At 47.7% G+C, this 20,415-nt stretch overlaps 1 pseudogene; it reads left to right on the top strand.

Moving 5' to 3' along the window:
* Positions 1-1,507: 1,507 nt before the first annotated feature.
* LOC123038751 (disease resistance protein RGA2-like) lies at positions 1,508-3,001 on the top strand (annotated as a pseudogene).
* The last annotated feature ends 17,414 nt before the right edge of the window (positions 3,002-20,415 follow it).

Here is a 20,415-nt window from a genome sequence, read left to right on the forward strand (position 1 = left end):
GTCTAATGGCTACGAAGAAATATTTCTTCCGCTATGGATCGATTAAGGACGGCTCGGAAATTAGATTCTGGGAGGACAAGTGGCTAGGAAATGCCACACTCTGGGAACAATATCCGGCTCTATACAACATTGTGCGCCACAAAGGTGATACTATCGCCACGGTAATGGAATCATTTCCGCAAATGTGACGTTCAAAAGAGACTTAATTGGACACAGACTCCAATCGTGGAATATCTTGCTCCAACGGTTGTCCATGATGCAATTGTCACATGGGTTTGATGTATTCCAATGGAACCTCCATGGGAATGGACAATTCTCAGTGGATTCTATGTATAGAGCGTTAATCCAGTCCGATGTGCCAGTTGTTAATAACAAAAAGATCTGGAAGATGAAGATACCTCTTAAGAATAAAATCTTTGCTTGATATCTTCGTCGCGGAGTCATTCTTACTAAAGATAACGTTATTAAGAGGAATTGGCATGGAAGCCTGCAATGTGTATTTTGTCACCATGAGGAGACAATAAAACATTTATTCTTCCAATGCAAATTGGCTCGTTCTATATGGTCAGTCATCCAAATAGCTTCTGGCTTGTATCCTCCCTGTAGTGTTGCTAATGTTTTTGGCAACTGGTTACATGGGATTGATCACAGGTTTAGAACTCTTCTCAGGGTGGGAGCGCTTGCCGTTATCTGGTCGCTTTGGCTATGTAGAAATGATAAGGTTTTTAACGATAAAAGTACTTCTCTGTTGCAGGTTATCTACAGATGTACCGGGACTCTTCGTTTATGGTCCTCTCTACAACGTGTGGAGAATCGAGGCCTGTTTACGGAGGTGTGTACACGATTGAAGGCTACGGCGAGGGATACTTTTATCCAACATGGATGGCAGCATGATCTAAGGATTGGCCCCCCTCCACATTAGGCGTTATACGGACTCTACATGTTCCGTTGTAATTCGCCTTTTTATTTTTATTTTGTGTGAGAGGATCTTATTTGGTTGTGTGCATCTTAGTTATGCAGAGGCCGGGTGTAATGCTTAAATCTTTTAAGTAATAAAGCGCCCCTTTTTGAAAAAAAATGTCCCCTGAAGCATGGATTCCCCGATGATTTGCGCTCTGCTTTTGTCCACGGAAGTTCATCTGCAAAAGCCCAAACAACTTCCATGGACAAACATTGATAGAGTGGAGTGCACATATACTAGATATGCCGTGCAAATATAACTTGAATATACTTGTTAGTGTGTGAATATTAAAGATATGTTTTCATATTTTATTGGACAGTTGGCTTGTCTTTCTCACACTCAAGGATATAACTGTAGAAGGAGTCCAAGCAAAGACAATAAGGACCTACTACTGTGGACATTTGGCTTGTCCTTGTCACATGTCAGCCACCCTTGTCTGAAGTCATCTCTGTAGACTTTTCTATTTTACCAAGAATCTTGGCAAGATTTGGCAGAGGCCAGCCTAGTTAAATTTGTCTAGACAGAACGACCTCATCAATCCCAGCCATGGAGGCTGCCATGTCTGCAGTTGCAGGCGAACTCCTAAGCCGGTTCGTCTCCTTCCTGATGAACAAGTACCACTACTCCAGCCATACACAGTCAGAGAAGATGGTGGAGAGGTTGCAGCATCTTCTGATGAGAGCTTGCACCATCGTCAAGGAGGCGGACACACGATACATAACCAACTCTGGGATGATGATGCAGCTCAAGATGCTCTCAGAGGCCATGTACAGCGGATACAGCGTGATGGATGCCTTGAGGTACCAAACCCTCCAAGACAGTGCAGGCTTCGACGAGGTTAGCACTAACGACACATCTAGCAGCAGCTTGCATTTCACCATTCCTTTCAAGCGTTCTCGAACAATAACTCAGAAAGATGGCAAGGCCATGCGCCATGAGCCATATGGTGCCTTGGAAAGATTAGAAGTTGCTCTTGCTAATATGGCAAAATTTGTTGTGCTTCTGGGTGGATGCGAGCGCATGTCTCGCAGGCCATATGACCTTTATCTTTACACCGACAACTTCATGCATGTTCAGCCGACACGCTGAAAAACAATATCGTTTGAGCTTCTTGTTGCAGCAAAACCCTCCTGGTGATGCACCGGTCGTTCTTCCGGTCATAGGTGGTGCCAAAGTTGGGAAGAAAACTTTGGTTGGTCATGCATGCGGCGACGCAAGGGTTCGTTCACACTTTTCTTCTGTTCTGCACTTGAATGGAGACAACCTATTGAGAATACTTGACCATGGAAAGACCATGTTTGGGTTGACGATGTTGGTTGTTATTGAGTTTGCTTCTGATGCCTGCGATGCTGACTGGAAAAAGTTTCAATCATTTTTCATAAAAATGGATACAGGGAGTAAGATCATAATCATAAGTAAACTTAAAATATTAGCCCGGTTTGGATCAATGAAACCAATTTTCCTTAAGGTTCTATCTTATGATGAGATGAGGTACCTTTTCAAGGCAACGGCATTCGGGAGCGTAGACCCCGCAGAACATCCACAGCTAGTACAAATAGCAGATGAATTTGTCAAGCTGGTCACGATGTGCGAGGTTCACTCGTCCAAATAAATGTGTTTGCGGATGTGCTGAGAAGGAACCTCAATGTTCAGTTTTGGCGTTGCATATTGAACAAGGGGGTAAGATACTTTAGAAGGAACCTCTCTATATATGGTGTGCACCCTGGCATTCTTATAGAACAAGGCCATCTAGTGGACATTTCTGACTTTGCTCTGCATCCACTTAGCATGACATTGGGGGAACCTCCACTTAATGTGTCAAACAAGGAGGAATCACCAAGTATTGCATTAGGGGAACTTCTAGCAAATCCTACTGTCAGACCGGAAGGAGACTTCACCTTAATTGCATGGAAATCAAGGATAGCGCCTCATAAATCATTCACTCATTATGTTACAAGTCATGCTCCGGAAATATATGAAGGTAGCAAGTTGGAAGGTAGTGCCTTGCCAAGGAGGAAGCGACGAGGAGTGCCAGTCTAATTTTGTTTCAGAACTCTGTGTAATGTAACTCTTGTTGTATTTCTGACACATGACAAACGGTTGTGTTTATGTATTACCATTGAACTAAATGTATCACATATCTCAATTACTGTACAATATACTTGTATGTTTTATCATGTATCCAGCAAACCAGCACCTGCTCTTCTTAGATAACGAACAACATCATCTAAAGTGGCAGTACCTACTGGGCTAGTCTCAGTAAGGTGGCTTATAGGAAAAGATTAGCTTGAGTCTGCTGGGCGCCAGCATCCTTCCTAGGCCAGTACCTCCCACAAAAGCAGTAATTTTCTAATAAAAATTGGGAAACTGAAACAGGTTTGAATACAAATTAGTGAGGACAATTTCGAAGAACGTTGTCGTCGGCGAGGCTAGTGCACCACAGCACCAGCCCTTAATTCCAACACCATTTCTCACTCACCTGTGGTTTCTTACTTTCTTGTGAAGAATAGAGACAGACATAATGCCCATTGACATTCTAGCTAGGAGTAATGTTGAAGTGACCAAATTATACTGTACATTTTTGCAGTTTTTTATTGCAATGATTTGTGATAAAAAAAAAGAAATCCAAATTACATAAATTCAGCTCTGAACGTTCGGGCTGTGGGCAAATGTATCCCTATATTAGTTGAGTTCACTATTATACTCAAAGATAAGCACTTGCCACTCTTATTAAATATTCTGTGCAACTTTGTCATAAACAGCTGGTAAATTCCTTTTTAGCTAGCCTTACCCAAAGATCATGGGAATCATGGTCGTGGACACCTATTATTTTAGCTGAATATCATTTTCTCTCTGTGTACTGTTTTTATCCAGCTGATGGTTGAACTGAAATACAGATGAAACACATATTACCCAGAAATTGAGTTTTTAAACAAATATACATGAATTTCAGTTGATTATTACAGCCATAGCAAACAGTGTGGAACCGGTACTGTTTTGCCAAGACCTTTGGCCCGACAGTGTCAATTGAAGTCCAGAGCAGCTACCAGCCAAAAAGCTAGTGCTAGACATCATCACAAAGACTGGTAAACATGTTAGAACAGATGGATCAGTTGAACAATCGAGAAGGGTGTGAATGTAAGCACATAATGATTGATAGGTGTGTGCGCAGTACTATTCGTGGGCATGTCACCGAGCTATTTTTTAATCAACACATAACGAATCCCTGGTGTCGCAGGTGCAGAAACAAAACCATGATGCATGTGATGTTTACATGTCAACTAGCACAGAGCTATCGAAGAGAGTTGATAGGTATCCCCTTATTGTGTTACTGGATTAGACAGAGTTATTTTACTTGGGAACAATGTAACCATTATCTTATGCAAATATTCAATGACTGCATTGCTGATCTTGGCCTCCGTGAGATCGACCGGGTTGGTGCCAGGTTCACTTGGACCAACCGTCAGGCTGCCCCGACCCAGTCCGTTCTGGACCGGGTCCTAGTTTCCCCGGAATGGGACCTCCGATGCTCCCTCGCCTCCCTCCGGGCCATCACCCGGATTGGATCTGATCACGTCCCCCTCCTTCTCTCTTCTGCTGATGAATGCCCCCGCCCCCCCCCCCGCTTTCGGTTTGAGACTTATTGACTGTCCCAACCTGGCTTCATTGACGCGGTCGGTGCCCGATGGGTGGAGACTCGGGCTCTCTCCCTATCCCCTGCTCGCCCGCCTTCTGCTGTCGACTCCTGGCACAGTTGCGCCAAACGGGGCCGGCAGTTCATGAAAGGATGGGGCGCCAACCTGGGGCGCGACCTCCGCGAGCGTAAGAAGGCTCTTCTGTCCGCGATCCAAGCCTTGGATCTTCGGGCCGACGCGCACGGCCTCTTCCTAGAGGAGTGGCTTTCCCGCTACGACTTGGAGGACCAGCTCTCTATCATCTACACGGATGAAGAGGCTTACTGGCGGTTGCGCGGTGCTCAGAAATGGGTCCTGAAGGGTGACGCGAATACGTCTTACTTCGAAGCCATCGCGAATGGTCGTCGCAGGCACAACACCATCCCCCTTCTTTGGGATGGCTCGGTTCTCCTGCAATCCCCGCGGGACATTAGGTCCCACGTCAACGGCTTCTATAGGTCCTTGTTCACCGCTGCTCCTCGGAACGGCTTATCCCTAGCCCATGACTGTTGGTCTGGTCGCCAACTTGTCTCCGCATCTGAGAACGCAGCCCTTACGGCCCCCTTCTCTGAGGACGAAGTCTAGGTGGCCATCAAGGGCATGAACCCATCCTCGGCCCCTGGCTCGGATGGTCTTCCAATTAAGTTCTTCCAGAGCTTCTGGAATGTGATTAAGCCGGAGATCATGGCTATCTTTGACGAGTTCTACGTCGGATCCATCGATCTCGGACGCCTGAACTAGGTTCCTGGTGCTTCTGACATCCGCCAGTTCCGCCCTATCACGGTGATTAACGTGATCTTCCGGATTCTTGCTAAAGGGTACGCCAATAGGGTGACCCTGCTTGCCAACCGTATTACCCACCCTAACCAATCGGCTTTCATCCAAGGCCGGTATATTCTGGATGGGGTGTTGGTCCTCCACGAAATCCTCCATGAAGTCCGCTCCAAGCACCTCAAAGCGGTCTTTCTGAAGATCGATTTTCATAAGGCCTATGACACTGTTAGTTGGCCCTTCCTTCGGGAAGTTCTTCTGCGAAAAGGCTTCGATGACCGTTGGGTAACTCGGGTGATGCAGATGGTTTCGGGTGGGCGCACGACCGTTAACATCAACGGGGAGATTGGTCCCTACTTCCCCACGTTCTGTGGGGTGAGACAGGGTGACCCTTTTTCCCCGTTCTTATTTACTATGGTGGTTGATGCTCTTGCGGCCATCCTGGACAAGGCCAAGGCTGCTGGTCATATTCGTGGGATCACCCCTCACCTGACCGGTGGCACTGGCATCTCCTTGCTCCAGTACGCTGACGACACCATCATCATGGTCGAAGGCTCGGATGCGGACATCGCTAGTCTGAAATTCCTCCTCCTCTGCTTCCAGCAAATGTCTGGTCTCAAGATCAACTTCAACAAAAGCGATGTGATGGTGATGGGCTACTCTCCGGCTGAGGCCCTCGGCATTGCCAACCACCTCAACTGCCGCCTGGGCTCCTTCCCAACGACATACTTGGGAACGCCCATTAGTGACTCCCGGCTCACTGTGGCGGACCTTCGCCCTACGGTCTCCAAGTTGCAAACGCGAATGGAGCCGTGGCAAGGTCGATGGCTCTCGACGGTGGCCCGGACAATCCTCATCAAATCCTCGCTCTCTAGTCTCCTCATATTCCTTATGAGCTTCTACAGTCTCCACGAGACCCTCCATCACGAGATTGCTATAATTCAATCTCGCTTCTATTGGGCGGGAGACAATAACAGGCAGAAGTATCATATGGTTAGTTGGCCCGATATCTGCAAACCTCGGGACCAGGGAGGCCTTGGCATCATGTGCTCTAAGCGCATGAACATTGCCCTCCTTTCCCGCTGGCTCTGGCGCATCTCTCAGGGACATGGCGGTCTGTGGTTAGACATCATCCGGAACAAATACCTGCGTGGTCAACCCTTGGCCTTCTGCCAGCGGTCGGGCGGGTCCTAGTTCTGGCAGTCGGTCATCCAGCTGCTTCCCGTCCTCCGCATTGGGACCTCCATCTCGGTTGGTTCCGGAGCGGCGACCTTGTTCTGGCTTGACCGCTGGGCTGGGGACGCCCCCTTCGCTGCCCGCTTTCCCGACATCTTCTCCATCGCAGTCGCCCCTACAATCTCAGTTCAGCAGGCCCTTATTGACTTAGGGCGCCTCGCGTTCCAGAGGCCATTTGGGCCTCCGGAAGTGGCCGCATGGCATGAGCTGCTTGATTGTATTGCGCTCCATGAACCGGCTGTCGATGTTGGCCCGGATGAGGTTCGGTGGCACCTTGAGCCTTCGGGACAATTCTCCACCAAGTCCCTCTATGCGGCTATCGCCCCCTCCTCCGCCCCTCCCCCCCTTCAGGCGGTTTGGTCCATTCGACTGCTCCTTAAAATCCGGATCTTCATGTGGCAGTGGATCCGCGGTCGGCTTCCGTCGGGTGTTGAGGTCCGCAAGCGCAATGGCCCGGGCTTTGGCATCTGCCCCCTTTGTGATTCCCCCGAAGACTCGAACCACATTTTCTTCTCCTGTGTGTCTGCGCAGTTCGTCTGGAGCTGCTTTAGGGAGGCAATTGGCGGGAATTGGTGCCACTCCAACTTCCCCGACCTCTTCGCCGAACTACAGGCCTCCCCGCCTCCATCTCGCCACATTAGGTGGCTTGAGATTGGGGTTCTCGCGTGGACGCTTTGGACCATTCGCAATAAACTTGTGATTCAGCGCTCCCCTCTCCGACGCTCTACTGACGCCCTCTACAAATTGTCTGGTTACTTGCAGCTCTGGCGGCCGCTTAGCCGCCCTCGGGACCGGGACGCCATCTCCGCCTTCATCGCCGACCTCCGCTCGATGGCCGTCCGTCTGTCGCCGCCCCCTCCGCCGCCTCCTCCTGAGCCTGATTAGTCGTGTGTTGCTATCCAGCTCCGGCTACGGCCTTAGCCCTGGCTGAGCTGTCTTTTTATGTTGTGTTGCGTTTCTGGGCTTGTTGAGTTGTGCCCTCAGCAGAACCTCTGGACCTTATTTGTGCGACTTGGGTGTGCGTGTTGAACTAGTCTTGTATGTGCTCCTGGCGGTTTGCTTTATTTATAAAGCGGGGAGAAAGCCTTTTTCGGTAATAAGTCAAACTAAATCACAGGCATTTTAGAAACAAATTGACTGTGATGGCTAGATCAATCATGGTCATCATCTGCTTACGCCCACACCTTCTCCATTGTGCAACTCATCTAACCTGTTTACCACTATTTGTTTTCTGTTTTTACGTACTAACGGCGGCTGCTACCAATCATCCGGGTGATAACAACCAAACCTAAGCCGCCTGATCAGCCGTTGATTGGCGCAGGTATAGTGTATTTTCAGCCGCTCGTTCCCTGACGACAGGACTATACGAAGTACGTGTTCATCCCCAACCTGCAAATGTCTCTGTGCGACACCTCCGGCCATCAGGTGTGTTGCAAACGCACCGTCTCGAGTCCTGACTCCACACGCTGCACACGTAGCTCCGACGAGAGCTGCATCGCGCTCCATTATTGAAGCATCCGGCGATGCTCCGGTGGTCCGGTGATGCTTCATTGCCGCCTCCGAGCTCCATAGCAGCACTAAACGCTGCATCTAGCCGCCAGCGTGCGCTGTGATGCAGCACCGGGAGCTCCGGCAAGCGCTGCATGGGAGCACGGGGAGCCGCCGGTGAAGCTCCATTTCAGCACCAAGCGCTGCATCTCAGCTTCGAGGGGCGCCGACGAGCGTTCAATAGAAGCACAGAACGCTACATCGAGTCGCCGGCGAGCGCTGCGATGCAGCACCGGGAACCGCCTGCGAGGGTGCTGCATCGGAGCATGGGGAGCCGCCGGCGAGCGCTCCATTGCAGCTCCGCCGCCGGCAACACCAACGAGGTGCGTCGCAGCACAAGCACGCCAACAAAGTTGCATTGCAGCACCGCAGCCTTGGACGAGTTGCTGCATCGTAGCACCGGCGGCCGTGGTCGAGCGCCATGTCGCATCGCGCGGCAGCAACAGTGAGCGGCAAAAAAGCTCCATGGTGCTTCCATTGAAAGCTTCATCGCAGCGCTAAGAGATGATGCATCAAGCTATTGTGGTGGGGCTTGCGCAGCGGTGGCTGGCGCCAAAACCTCTCTCGATTTTGTGGCAGCGGGGGATGGTGGTCGCTGCTGGGAGCGTCTCCCCCATGGCCGGCGTGATGAACAGAAAAAGAAAGGGGAATAAATGTGTGGAGGTGAAAAAGCTCATACAGAAGATAGGCTGGAGGGGGATGCGTGAGAAACGTGTCGAGAGGAGGAGGCGGCTTACGCCAGGGAGAGATCAACCGGTTGATTTAAAGAGTTTTCCCGTACTAATGGCTAGCACTATCTTCCCAGAAGTTGGTGGCGGTTGTTGGCCCAACCCAATCTTTCTGCCGGCCGCTGGAATGAGCTCGTGGCAGAACCTCGGTGTCGGAGTAATTGAGGAGGAGGAGCAATGTCTCTGAGATTTGGTCTGGGAGGCTTTCCCCCTTTTCGCTACTCTCTACTGAGAGCGTTTCATTGATTTCATACTAAGTATGGAGTAATACTCCCTCTGTAAACTAATATAAGAGCGTTTAGATAACTAAAATAGTGATCTAAACGCTCTTATATTAGTTTACGGAGGGAGTAGAAGACTACCTATCTTCTCTAGACAAAACCACTCCATGATATCACCAAGGAGTGGTTGGAACAGTGATCGAAGACCACTATTCCCTACATGCCACATGGGTCATTATTGTGGCACAGCCGTGCGGTGTGGGCCACCCCATGTGTAGTCAACACATGGGGGCCCACCCCACGTGGGGCCTGACGCGAGCTTCCTTACAAGGAACCTCCTTCTCGGGATAGCCCTTCCAGGAGACTGGGTTGAACCCAACATTCTTCCCCTCAACTCTATCTCTGGGGTTGGACATCGACGATCCCGATCTTGTCGCGCAGTTCTTGGAGCCGGTCGCGGCCAAGAGCCTTTGTCAGGATGTTGGCCTTCTGCTCACCAGTTCTGATGAACTCCACGATGACCTTGCCCTTCTCGACGTAGACACGTATGAGGTGATACCGGAGATCGATGTGCTTGTTGCGGTCGTGGAGCACTGGATACTTGCAGAGTAAAATTGCTGACTTGTTGTCGACGAAGATGAGCGCAGGGGCGGTGTCATGGTTCAGCATCTCGCGGAGAAGGCGAGCGAGCCAGATGCCTTGACAAGCCGTTGTAGCTACCGCGAGGTACTCCGCCTCACACGAAGATGCGGCGACAACCTTCGCCCTTATAGATTGGCAGCTGACGGGGCTACCCCCGAGAAGAAACAACATGCCCGAGGTGCTCTTCTGGGAGTCCACGTCACCAGCATGGTCGGAGTCGCTATATCCGACCAAGCTTTCGCCGACGCCACGACACACATCCATGTGTGAGCACATCCGTGATGTACCAAAGTCGGTGCTTGATGGCAGCGTGGTGATCACTGCTTTCTGGATTCCTCTAGGGCAGAGCAATGCAGACCGGAAGGCAAAGACGCCTTTTCTGGCTGATCTTTGTTGCTCTTGCTTGGACACTATATATGGACCACGGGAAATAAGATGGTGATCAAGAGGGTCTTTCTACGACGTGCCTCTAGCTTTTTCTTGAAATTTATTTGCGTTCTTGTAGCACTAACCCTGCTAGCTAGGCAACGGGTTCAGTGCGACTAGAACGGATGCTGGATGCGCTGCAGGCGGCGCGTGGGCTAGCTTCACCAGCGTCCACTTGATGGGATGACCCATTGGTGATCTTGTTTATGCTTTATCTTATGTTTTCTGGGCGTGCTTGTGATGTGGCCGCATCAGAGTATCTATGTCTGTATGTTGTAACTCGATGTTAGAATGGTTGGTTGCTTCATTTATAAAGCAGGATAAACCGGGCGGGGGGGGGGGGGGGGGGGTGGTTGACGGCTATGTGGACTTTTTCTCTGTCCGGCTGTAGTAGAATTCATCCCTCTTTCCATTCTCATTCTCATCCCCTTCCTTTTTCTCCGTTTGTTCGTTGATCTATGGATTCATCCACAATTCGTTGGTAGATCCTGCCAAAGGAGTGGAGATTTGCTTTGGCTATGAGAAATTGGCTTGCCCATGTGAAGGCTAGTGGCTGCACCAAATCCATCGAGTGGCCTACCCGTGCATCATTAAAAGTGAGAAGGAGATGCTCTTGGAGGCCAGATCGGACCGAGGCTGGGGCACGCGTTCCTGCGGCGAATTCTGTGCCCCCTCGAAGCGAGCACGAGAGGCAATGCGGCAACCGGGGAGGTTACTGGAGAATATGAGAGATCTGTTTCCCTGATTTGCGCTGCTCTCCTGTTTGTGGCACTGGGTCGAGAGCTATGCAGTCGGGTTCGACGGCTATGTTCCGTCCAATGGTTTACTTGGCTCTTCTCGGATATTCCATCCAATGAGTAAAACAATTTTTCCATACCACTGTTATTAGTGCAGAGTATATGTAATACTCCCTTCATTTACTTATACAAGTCCATTATGAAATATATATTTTTGCATCTATACAAAGCCATCAACAGTAATCGAGGCAAAAATTAATTATGTTTCCTCGTACTAGTGACTTGTTAATACTTGCATACATGTAGTCATAATGACACTCACTTACTTGCTCCACTTAATTTTCTTACATGCATGTGGTGTATTAATGATCCCAATAAACGAGAAAAAAAGTTGGGTTGCAAAACATGTACTAAATTTTACCTTGGTACCTGTAATTTGAGTTTGTGGCCTTGTATATAAAAATGGAGGAAGTATGAAAGTTCTTGCTCAAATTAGTAGAATGTACTTAGCACATGTTATAATTTCTTGATATATATCACAATAATCGCAGTAATACTTGTCAGTTTCCTTTGTAGTTAGTTAGTGTCAGTCAAACCACGATCATTTGAATCTTTTCGTGTAAGAGATCTCTTAGAGTCATTGTCGTGAAAAACTAACTAAAGTTGAGAGACATAAATAGATATGGTTTCATTATAACTGATATTACTCAGTTGTCACTACATGTCTGAGGGTCTTGTTCCTCAAGAAGTGGTGATACCATCTCTAAGAAGAAGTTTGATGCATTAACTAACTTCTCTGCTTTATGTGCCTCATTCTAGTAAGTTATTCAGTGTTCTCCTTTTGGGAAAATTTCTAGCGCTCCTTATGTATTGCTATATATATATATATATCTCGATCATTTTTGTTAACTTTCTTCAGCCGAGTACCTGCACACATGGAGTTAGTCAAGTAAAACTATTATTTTACATTGGTGAATAAATATGAGTCACGGATCATTTGTTGATCAACAATAAAAGATAGCATTCCATACCTGTAAAAGCTAAGAAGATTTGTCCTAACTTCGTCGGTCGTCCAGTTGCACTCACATTACAGTTTTGACTGTGTTTGATGTTTGTCTGTCATCACAGAACTCAATTTTGTTTGTGATGCTTTGGTCAGGTAGCAAATTTGTTCTGCAGTGTTTGATTTTGTTGATGTTACTCTGCCCGGGTAGCAGATTATGGAAGACTTTGATTTTGTTGGTGGTGCTCTCAGTCGGATAGCAGATTTGCAGACTTGGATTTGTCTAGGATTGGTTGACTCTGACTCTTGGGCGTTATTTGGATGTGGCCGGCTGAATGTCTTTCTATTTTGTTGCCTTGGCCGACTCTATGTAGAGTTATTTTTATCCTATACTCCATGTGGAGTTCTATTGATGGAGTCCCTCCAGATAGGATGGAACCGAATCAAGAATTGGTATGTGTCCTATGTTAACACGTTTTCATGGCGAAAATTCAAGCGCGTGGATGAGCTCACCTGCTCCCGGTATCTCCACGCATCGATTCTGTTCGGGATATGAGACGCGTGCGGTATTGCTGGTCATGTACACTGTCATATTTGTATGGTGGGCAACGGACGTGGACGCTCAAGTGACGGGAGTTTTTGACACCATCACTACTAACTACAGCAGTAAACGTGGCACCACGACTTTTTTTCCATGGTGCTCTCGGCACGCATCGGCCCCCAATCTTTGATCGCTTCACTGGGCGGTTGCCTCCATTGACATCGTTGCCGTGGGCGGTTGCCTCCATTGACATCGTTGCCGGATCCATCTGCCACCTTAGTGTTTGATTGGGCGTAGCTTTCTGGAGTGTTAGAGTATGGACTCGGTCTGCCCTCACCTCCCATGATCGAGGCAACCATCATCTCCATGTCGTAGCTGTTGTAGCGCTAGCACCTCTATATGTACCCCCCTTCATGTACTCCGAAAAGCAGTGTGGAACTCTCTGTTAATCTTCATGGTATCAGATATTCGATCCTTTTTCGCAAACACACTACTGTTGGAAATATGCCCTAGAGGCAATAATAAAAGTATTATTATATTTCATTGTTCATGATACTTGTGTTGTATTCAAGCTATAACTGTATTATCCGGAAATCGTAATACACGTGTGAATACTTAGACCACACAATGTCCCTGGTAAGCCTCTAGTTGACCAGCTCGTTGTGATCAACAGATAGTCATGGTTTCCTGACTATGGACATTGGATGTAGTTGATAACGGGATCACATCATTAGGAGAATGATGTGATGGACAAGACCCAATCCTAAGCATAGCATAAAAGATCGAGTAGTTCGTTTTGCTAGAGCTTTGCAAGTGTCAAGTATCTCTTCCTTCGACCATGAGATCGTGTAACTCCCGGATACCGTAAGAATGCCTTGGGTGTACCAAACGTCACAACGTAACTGGGTGACTATAAAGGTGCATTACAGGTATCTCCGAAAGTAGCTGTTGGGTTGACACGGATCGAGACTGGGATTTGTCACTCCGTATGACGGAGAGGTATCTCTGGGCCCACTCGGTAATGCATCATCATAATGAGCTCAATGTGACCAAGGTGTTGGACACGGGATCATGCATTACGGTACGAGTAAAGTGACTTGCCGGTAACGAGACTGAACAAGGTATTGGGATACCGACGATCGAGTCTCGGGCAAGTAACGTACCGATTGACAAAGGGAATTGCATACAGGGTTTGATCGAATCCTCGACATAGTGGTTCATCCGATGACAACATCGAGGAGCATGTGGGAGCCATCATGGGTATCCAGATCCCGCTGATGGTTATTGACTAAGAGAGTCTCGGTCATGTCTACATGTCTCCCGAACCCGTAGGGTCTACACACTTAAGGTTCAGTCACGCTAGGGTTGTAGGGATATGTATATGCAGTAACCCGAATGTTGTTCGGAGTCCCGGATGAGATCCCGGACGTCACGAGGAGTTCCGGAATGGTCCGGAGGTAAAGATTTATATACAGGAAGTGCTATTTCGGGCACCGGGACAAGTTTCGGGGTTATCGGTATTGTACCGGGACCACCGGAGGGGTCCCGGGGGTCCACCGGGTGGGGCCACCTGTCCCGGGGGGCCACATGGGCTGTAGGGGGTGCGCCTTGGCCATCATGGGCCAAGGGCACCAGCCCCTATAGGCCCATGCGCCTAGGGTTTTCCCCCTAGGAGGAGTCCTAGTGGTGGAAGGCACCCCTAGGTGCCTTGGGGGGGGGGGGGAGGGAAACCTCCCTAGGCCGCCGCCCCCCCTAGTAGATCTCATCTACTAGGGCCGGCCAACCCCCCTTGGCACCCCTATATATAGTGGGGGGAGAGGAGGGACTTCATACCTTGAGCCCTGGCCTTTGGTTGCCTCCTTCTCCCTCCCCAACACCTCCTCCAACTCCTATAGGCTTAGCGAAGCTCTGCCGGAGTACTGCAGCTCCACCAACACCACGCCGTCGTGCTGCTGCTGGTGCCATCTCCCTCAACCTCTCCTCCCTCCCTTGCTGGATCAAGAAGGAGGAGATGTGGCTGTTCCGTACGTGTGTTGAACGCGGAGGTGCCGTCCGTTCGGTGCTAAGGTCATCGGTGATTTGAATCACGTCGAGTACGACTACATCATCACCTTGCAAGCTTCCGCACGCGATCTACAAGTGGTATGTAGATGCAAACTCTCTCCCTAGACTCGTTGCTTAGATGAACTCATAGATGGATCTTGGTGAAACCGTAGGAAAAATTTTAATTTTCTGCAACGTTCCCCAACAGTGGCATCATGAGCTAGGTCTATACGTAGTTCTCTTTGCACGAGTAGAACACAACTTTGTTGTGGGCGTGGATTTTGTCATCTTACTTGCCTCTACTAGTCTTTTCTTGCTCAACGGTATTGTGGGATGAAGCGGCCCGGACCAACCTTACACGTACTCTTACGTGAGACCGGTTCCACCGACTGACATGCACAAGTTGCATAAGGTGGCTGGCGGGTGTCTGTCTCTCCCACCTTAGTTGGAGCGGAATCGATGAACAGGGCCCTTATGAAGGGTAAATAGAAGTTGACAAAATCACGTTGTGGTGATTCGTAGGTAAGAAAACGTTCTTGCTAGAACCCAATTGCAGCCACGTAAAAGATGCAACAACAATTAGAGGACGTCTAACTTGTTTTTGCAGCGATTGATCATGTGATGTGATATGGCCAGAAGTTGTGATGAATGATGAATTGTGATGTATGAGATCATGTTCTTTGTAATAGGATTCACGACTTGCATGTCGATGAGTATGACAACCGGCAGGAGCCATAGGAGTTGTCATTATTTTTTGTATGACCTGCGTGTCATTGAATAACGTCATGTAAACTACTTTACTTTATTGCTAAACGTTAGTCATAGAAGTAGAAGTAGTCGTTGGCGTGACAACTTCATGAAGACACGATGATGGAGATCATGATGATGGAGATCATGGTGTCAAGCCGGTGACAAGATGATCATGGAGCCCCGAAGATGAAGATCAATGGAGCTATATGATATTGGCCATATCATGTCACAACTATATAATTGCATGTGATGTTTATTATGTATTATGCATCTTGTTTACTTAGAACGACGGTAGTAAATAAGATGATCCCTTATAAAATTTCAAGAAGTGTTCTCCCCTAACTGTGCACCGTTGCTACAGTTCGTCGTTTCTAAGCACCACGTGATGATCGGGTGTGATGGATTCTTACGTTCACATACAACGGGTGTAAGACAGTTTTACACAGCGAAAACACTTAGGGTTAACTTGACGAGCCTAGCATGTGCAGACATGGCCTCGGAACACGGAGACCGAAAGGTCGAACACGAGTCGTATGGAAGATACGATCAACATGAAAATGTTCACCGACGATGACTAGTCCGTCTCACGTGATGATCGGACACGGGCTAGTCGACTCGGATCGTGTAACACTTAGATGACTAAAGGGATGTCTAATCTAAGTGGGAGTTCATAATTTGATTAGAACTTTATTATCATGAACATAGTCTAAAACCTTTGCAAATATGTCTTGTAGATCAATGGCCAACGCTAATGTCAACATGAACTTCAACGCGTTCCTAGAGAAAACCAAGCTGAAAGATGATGGCAGCAACTATACGGACTGGGTCCGGAACCTGAGGATCATCCTCATAGCTGCCAGGAAACAATATGTCCTAGAAGGACCGCTAGGTGACGCTCCCGTCCCAGAGAACCAAGACATTATGAATGCTTGGCAAACTCGCGCTGATGATTACTCCCTCGTTCAGTGCGGCATGCTTTACAGCTTAGAACCGGGGCTCCAAAAGCGTTTTGAGCATCACGGAGCATATGAGATGTTCGAAGAGCTGAAACTAGTTTTTCAAGCTCATGCCCGGGTCGAGAGATATGATGTCTCCGACAAGTTCTACAGTTGTAAGATGGAGGAAACAGTTCTGTCAGTGAGCACATCCTGAAGATGTCTGGGTTGCACAACCGTATGACCCAGCTGAACATTAACCTCCCAGATGAGGCGGTCATTGACAGAATCCTCCAGTCGCTCCCACCAAGCTACAAGAGCTTTGTGATGAACTACAACATGCAAGGAATGGAAAAGACCATTCCTGAATTGTTCTCGATGCTGAAGTCAGCAGAGGCTGAAATCAAGAAAGAACATCAAGTGTTGATGGTCAATAAGACCACTAAGTTCAAGAAGGGCAAGGGTAAGAAGAACTTCAAGAAGGACGGCAAAGATGTTGCCGCGCCTGGTAAGCCAGTTACCGGGAAGAAGTCAAAGAATGGACCCAAGCCTGAGACTGAGTGCTTTTATTGCAAGGGGAAGGGTCACTGGAAGCGGAACTGCCCCAAATACTTAGCGGATAAGAAGGCCGGCAACACCAAAGGTATATTTGATATACATGTGATTGATGTGTACCTTACCAGTAATCGTAGTAACTCCTGGGTATTTGATACCGGTGCCGTTGCTCATATTTGTAACTCACAGCAGGAGCTGCGGAATAAACGGAGACTGGCAAAGGACGAGGTGACGATGCGCGTCGGGAATGGTTCCAAAGTCGATGTGATCGCCGTCGGCACGCTGCCTCTACATTTACCTACGGGATTAGTTTTGAACCTCAATAATTGTTATTTAGTGCCAAGTTTGAGCATGAACATTGTATCTGGATCTCGTTTAATACGAGATGGCTACTCATTTAAGTCTGAGAATAATGGTTGTTCGATTTATATGAGAGATATGTTTTATGGTCATGCTCCGATGGTCAATGGTTTATTCTTAATGAATCTCGAGCGTAATATTACACATGTTCATAGTGTAGATGCCAAAAGATTTAAAGTTGATAACGATAGTCCCACATACTTGTGGCACTGCCGCCTTGGTCACATTGGTGTCAAGCGCATGAAGAAGCTCCATGCTGATGGACTTTTAGAGTCTCTTGATTATGAATCGTTTGACACGTGCGAACCATGCCTCTTAGGTAAAATGACCAAGACTCCGTTCTCCGGAACAATGGAGCGAGCAACCAACTTGTTGGAAATCATACATACCGATGTGTGCGGTCCAATGAGCGTTGAGGCTCGCGGAGGATATCGTTATGTTCTCACTCTCACAGATGACTTGAGTAGATATGGGTATGTCTACTTAATGAAACACAAGTCTGAGACCTTTGAAAAGTTCAAGGAATTTCAGAATGAGGTGGAGAATCAACGTGACCGAAAGATAAAATTCTTACGATCAGATCGTGGAGGAGAATACTTAAGTCACGAATTTGGTACACACTTAAAGAAATGTGGAATCGTTTCACAGCTCACGCCGCCTGGAACACCTCAGCGAAACGGTGTGTCCGAACGTCGTAATCGCACTCTATTGGATATGGTGCGGTCTATGATGTCTCTTACCGATTTACCGCTATCATTTTGGGGATACGCTCTAGAGACAGCTACATTCACTTTAAATAGGGCACCGTCTAAATCCGTTGAGACGACACCGTATGAATTATGGTTTGGAAAGAAACCTAAGCTGTCGTTTCTAAAAGTTTGGGGATGCGAAGCTTATGTCAAGAAACTTCAACCTGAAAAGCTCGAACCCAAGTCGGAAAAATGCGTATTCATAGGATACCCTAAGGAAACTATAGGGTATACCTTCTACTTAAGATCCGAAGGCAAGATCTTTGTTGCCAAGAACGGATGCTTTCTGGAAAAAGAGTTTCTCTCGAAAGAAGTAAGTGGGAGGAAAGTAGAACTCGATGAAGTACTACCTCTTGAGCGGGATAGTGACGCAGCACAGGAAACCATTCCTGTGATGCCCACACCAACTGAAGAGGAAAACCATGATAATGATCAAGGTACTTCGGATCAAGTTACTGCTGAACTTCGTAGGTCCACAAGGACACGTTCCGCACCAGAGTGGTACGGCAACCCTGTCCTGGAAATCATGTTGTTAGACAACAATGAACCTTCGAACTATGAAGAAGCAATGACGGGCCCGGATTCCAACAAATGGCTTGAAGCCATGAAATCCGAGATAGAATCCATGTATGAAAACAAAGTATGGACTTTGACAGACTTGCCCGATGATCGGCGAGCGATAGAAAACAAATGGATCTTTAAGAAGAAGACGGACGCGGATGGTAATGTTACCATCTATAAAGCTCGACTTGTCGCTAAGGGTTATCGACAGGTTCAAGGGATTGACTACGACGAGACATTCTCTCCCGTAGCGAAGCTAAAGTCCGTCCGAATCATGTTAGCAATTGCCGCATACTATGATTATGAGATATGGCAGATGGACGTCAAAACAGCATTCCTTAACGGGCATCTTAAGGAAGAACTGTATATGATGCAGCCGGAAGGTTTTGTCGATCCTCAGAACGCTAACAAAGTATGCAAGCTCCAGCGATCCATTTATGGACTGGTGCAAGCATCTCGGAGTTGGAACATTCGCTTTGATGAGATGATCAAAGCGTTTGGGTTTATGCAGACTTATGGAGAAGCCTGCGTTTACAAGAAAGTGAGTGGGAGCTCTGTAGCATTTCTCATATTATATGTAGATGACATACTCCTGATGGGAAATAATATAGAATTTCTGGACAGCATTAAGGCCTACTTGAATAAGTGTTTTTCAATGAAGGACCTTGGAGAAGCTGCTTATATATTAGGCATCAAGATCTATAGAGATAGATCGAGACGCCTCATAGGTCTTTCACAAAGTACATACCTTGATAAGATTTTGAAGAGATTCAGAATGGATCAGTCCAAGAAGGGGTTCTTGCCTATGTTACAAGGTATGAGACTGAGCTCAGCTCAGTCACCGACCACGGCAAAAGATAAAGAAGAGATGAGTGTCATCCCCTATGCTTCAGCCATAGGATCTATTATGTATGCCATGCTGTGTACCAGACCCGATGTAAACCTTGCCGTAAGTTTGGTAGCAAGATACCAAAGTAATCCCGGCAAGGAACACTGGACAGCGGTCAAGAATATCCTGAAGTACCTGAAAAGGACAAAGGACATGTTTCTCGTTTATGGAGGAGACGAAGAGCTCGTCGTAAAGGGTTACGTCGACGCTAGCTTCGACTCAGATCCGGATGACTCTAAGTCACAAACCGGATACGTGTATATGTTGAATGGTGGAGCAGTAAGCTGGTGCAGCTGCAAGCAGAGCGTCGTGGCGGGATCTACGTGTGAAGCGGAGTACATGGCAGCCTCGGAGGCAGCACATGAAGCGATTTGGGTGAAGGAGTTCATCACCGACCTAGGAGTCATACCCAATGCGTCGGGGCCGATCAAACTCTTCTGTGACAACACTGGAGCTATTGCCCTCGCAAAGGAGCCCAGGTTTCACAAGAAGACCAGGCACATCAAGCGTCGTTTCAACTCCATCCGTGAAAATGTTCAAGATGGAGACATAGAGATTTGCAAAGTACACACGGATCTGAATGTCGCAGATCCGCTGACTAAACCTCTCTCGCGTGCAAAACATGATCAACACCAGAACTCTATGGGTGTTCGATTCATCACAATGTAACTAGATTAGTGACTCTAGTGCAAGTGGGAGACTGTTGGAAATATGCCCTAGAGGCAATAATAAAAGTATTATTATATTTCATTGTTCATGATAATTGTCTTGTATTCATGCTATAACTGTATTATCCGGAAATCGTAATACACGTGTGAATACTTAGACCACACTATGTCCCTGGTAAGCCTCTAGTTGACCAGCTCGTTGTGATCAACAGATAGTCATGGTTTCCTGACTATGGACATTGGATGTAGTTGATAACGGGATCACATCATTAGGAGAATGATGTGATGGACAAGACCCAATCCTAAGCATAGCATAAAAGATCGTGTAGTTCGTTTTGCTAGAGCTTTGCAAGTGTCAAGTATCTCTTCCTTCGACCATGAGATCGTGTAACTCCCGGATACCGTAAGAATGCCTTG

Source organism: Triticum aestivum, chromosome 2B (assembly GCF_018294505.1).
Source record: "Triticum aestivum cultivar Chinese Spring chromosome 2B, IWGSC CS RefSeq v2.1, whole genome shotgun sequence".
NCBI lineage: Eukaryota > Viridiplantae > Streptophyta > Magnoliopsida > Poales > Poaceae > Triticum > Triticum aestivum.